Source organism: Aedes aegypti, chromosome 2, assembly GCF_002204515.2.
Source record: "Aedes aegypti strain LVP_AGWG chromosome 2, AaegL5.0 Primary Assembly, whole genome shotgun sequence".
NCBI lineage: Eukaryota > Metazoa > Arthropoda > Insecta > Diptera > Culicidae > Aedes > Aedes aegypti.
The window spans coordinates 312,832,609-312,836,487 of NC_035108.1; the positions used below are offsets into that span (position 1 = coordinate 312,832,609).

Consider the following 3,879-nt stretch of genomic DNA (forward strand, 5'->3'; position numbering starts at 1 on the left):
GACTCAAACATAAACCAAGATATAAACAAGTCCAAATTGACAAAGTTAAGACAAGCACTATCACCACTCAAGATGGACGTAGAATTCATAAAAATGACATCAAGATAAGGAAACAATAAATATAACTGATTTTCATTTTTAATATTTCAGACTGATACTGGCCATCTTCTCACAATCCTCACAATCAATAATCCCAAAACATGACGTTTTCATGGACTTGACAGACTTAGGAAATCAGCCCGTTCTCATTTTTCATCATGGTGAGGCAAGAATAAAACTTGACTATAGATATTACATACATCATTTCAATCTCACCATAATAAGATCGCAAGCCAAAACTCTTAAAGATCAATTTGGAAATTTTAGTAAAAACCAGTTTTCTGACTTAATAATTGAAAAATTCAACGAAGTAGATTTAGCCTTTAAAAGCATAGATCCAATTAAACGAAGCAAGCGATGGGATATGTTAGGTAAAGCTTGGAAATTTCTAGCTGGAAGTCCAGATGCTGATGATTTAAAAATAATTAATTCATCAATTAATAATTTAATTATAAATAATAACGACCAGATCAAAATTAATAGAGAACTAAATTTACAATTAAAAGAAGCTCTTCTTAAAACAAAAATAGCTATCAGCCATTTTAACAAAGAATCAATTGAAATTTATTGCATTAAAATATTGTTTTATTTAAACTACCTTATAGAAAAATTGTATCGAATAATTGAGACCGTAACCTTAGCAAAAGTAGGAATTGTTAATGAAAAAATATTAAGCCAATCAGAAATAAATGTATTAATCACAGATTTAGCTAAAGAAAATATTACAGCTCGTTCAGCCATAGAAGCCATTTCATATGCCACAACATCAGTAGTCTCGAATGACTTAGAGATTGCTCTCATCATCAAGATGCCGAAATTAGATTCAAGGAATTTCAACAAAGTGCAACTCATCCCGATTGTTTTTGACCAGAAACAAATACACATACCAAACCCATTCTATCTCATCCACAACAGCGAGATTTATCAGGTCAACTCAGTTGAACCAACTATTTATGAAAGTCGAGAAACTCGTTTGGGTAACTCGAAATGTATACCCCAACTACTGAAAGGAAATCCTGCAGTTTGCAATTTTACCACAAACCCAGTTACAAAGCAAATCACCTATCTGGATGATCAACATCTATTTATAAATTCATTAATGAATTTCACCCTCACCTCTAATTGTGGAATAACAAACAGAACTCTCTCCGGATCTTTCCTACTCCATTTTAATAATTGTCATGTGAACATAAACAATGTTCTGTACGACAAAAGAACCCAGACACTTCCAGGAAAACCGATTCAATTACCATTGAATGGAATAGAGATTAAGATGCACCAAGAAATTCTCAATATTAGTTTGGAACATCTCCATAAACTACAACAACAGACCAGGAAAGAATTGGGTAAAATTCGTTTATCATCCATAAGTCTGCATTGGCCTCATTGGTCTTTAATCGGAGGAATATCATTCTCCCCGTTCATCATTGCATCAACAATTCTATTATGTTATTTCAGAAAGAGAACCATCATTAACAACCTTCCTCAAATTTCAAAAGGAATTACATCAAGAACAATCACCAACAACTTTCCACAGATTTCAAAAGAAATTAAATCAGGACATCAACAAACTATTTTTCGGAACCTGTCACCAGCAGAATTGATTCAGATGGAACCTCATCACTAAGGCGGGAGGAGTTAACTATTGAACCAGGCTGAAGCCGTAATGAATAACAACAGACGCCGGTTGCAACGAAAATAAACAACGAGTCGGATAGCAGAATAGACTCAACAACAAGTGGCAAAGCAGTAGATCAGAGCTGTAATATATTGATTGGAATAAAATAAAAATCAGTTGGAGTTAGGTCGTCGATCGAACTAGTTGTATTACTTTTTTAAAAAGAAAACCCGAAGCGAAAGCGTTTAACTGGCGTAAGTTATTTTTCATATTAATACTATATTAGGACTTCCGTCAGGACGTACTTTTACACAAAAAATTCTACTCATATCAATTCCCATCGAATTAAAAAAAAAATTCTTTAAAAATATACGGGAAAATTGATTTTATTATATCTGTAAAATTGTTGCTCCAATAATAACTTGATTTTTTCCATCAGGTTTCTGATTGATGATGCTTTCGAAGAACAAGCCTTTTTTGAAAATAGAAAATATAAATTATCGAATTTTCCAGCCAATTTCTTACAATCATTGATTTTGATAGCCTCAAAAAATCGACCGATCTAATCGTTGTTCCATATTCGTGTGAAATTTAATTATTTTGGAGAATTTTTATTGTCACAACATTGTACAATACTAGTCGAACGATGTGCAAAAAACCGATTGAAATTTAATTGATTAATAAGAAAGAAACAGCATGCACAAGGTGTCCACTTTATAAAATGAACAGTCCTTATTATCATTTATTAGTTATAGAAACTCCATGTAGAGTATTACTTTTGTAAATTATATCTGTCTCATGTTTTCAGGTCACGATTTTGAACCTCCATCAAGTATCAGTTTTCAAGACATTTAAAAGAATTATGTTTAATGTATAAACATATTTATAATAATAGCTTTAATCGTGGCCGTTACTTGAATTGTGAGTCACACGTATTGAAACACCAATTTGAAACAAATTTTCTTTTGAAATTAGGGTTTTATAGTGAAATTAAGTTGTGAATTACAATGTGTTGCAAGTCACCCCACCGTTGCAAGTCACCCCGTTTGACGGTAGTTTATTACCTCTATTCAAGCGAAGCATAATGCGTGTATATGTGAAGAAAATCAGCGCGAATCGGTTGTTTAGAAATACACTCAAACATATTAGAGTACACTGCTCATAGAACCATTATTTAGACATGGCTTACATCTGGATGTAAAGGATGTATCCTTTTTCCAAAAAGCTTACATAATTTATGTACCGTTTTTCAAGGAAACATAACTTAACCGAAACTATCTAGACTTCGTTCCGGATAGATAAAAATGGAGTGTAAAATAATATATGTCATGTTTGATTCGGCTTCAATTCCCTTTAATTAGCATTAATTTTTTTTTTCCTCTTGTAGAGTGAAAGGTTCTTCGCCTGCTGCCTAAAATAGTATAATAGAAAGTACCTTATGGGAAATAAATGAATAATTTTAAATTAAGTTTTACCCGTAAAGCGGGTAGATCACCTTTTCGTGGTGCGTTACGGGGTAAGATCTACCAATTCGAACCCTAGACTCATCTTGTTTGTCGGGCTAGGTTAATATGTTCTGGTAATTCAAGAATTCGCGGTACAAAGTCCTTGTTACTGGCAACAGTTTCTTAAATTGAATCTATTTTTCCTAGCAGATGGTTGAAGACTCGGAGTCGGTCAGTCCCGAGACTACACTTGAAGCCGGGATAACAATCATGAGCAGGGATGGGAAATGTACTACAGCAAACATTTACCACCTCGACATTCACATTTTTCTATACGACCATCAAAATCCAAAGCAAACCATAACCGTTCAAAACAAAAAAAAACATGATTCATGAGTATTAATTCAACAAGAACTTTTAAGCTTTGGTACTTCAAGGACTCACGTGCATTCGGATTACTAAACAAATTTTCTAGCTTGATTCGGTTTTGCTGCTAGCAAAAAGCCCCTTTTTTCAAGTATTTTTCTGGGACTAAACTAAAAGCGAAACAAGGATGTGACAAGAGTTCCGTTGCATGATCAAATATCAGTAGTACCGATTTGATTCCTCAGAAATTTAATCGATTATGTTTGCTAAGGGGCGTGCCTTCGCTGAGATGTAAATTCTATGAAGGGTGTAAATAGCGGGACCTTTTCATCATAGTCGATTTTTATCAAT

At 33.4% G+C, this 3,879-nt stretch overlaps 1 long non-coding RNA gene across 1 annotated transcript; it reads left to right on the forward strand.

Annotated features, from left to right (window-relative positions):
• Positions 1-729: 729 nt before the first annotated feature.
• On the forward strand, positions 730-1,917 carry LOC110676725. The gene is made up of 2 exons (XR_002500656.1): positions 730-1,488; positions 1,558-1,917. It is a non-coding gene; the product is annotated as an uncharacterized LOC110676725 (long non-coding RNA).
• The last annotated feature ends 1,962 nt before the right edge of the window (positions 1,918-3,879 follow it).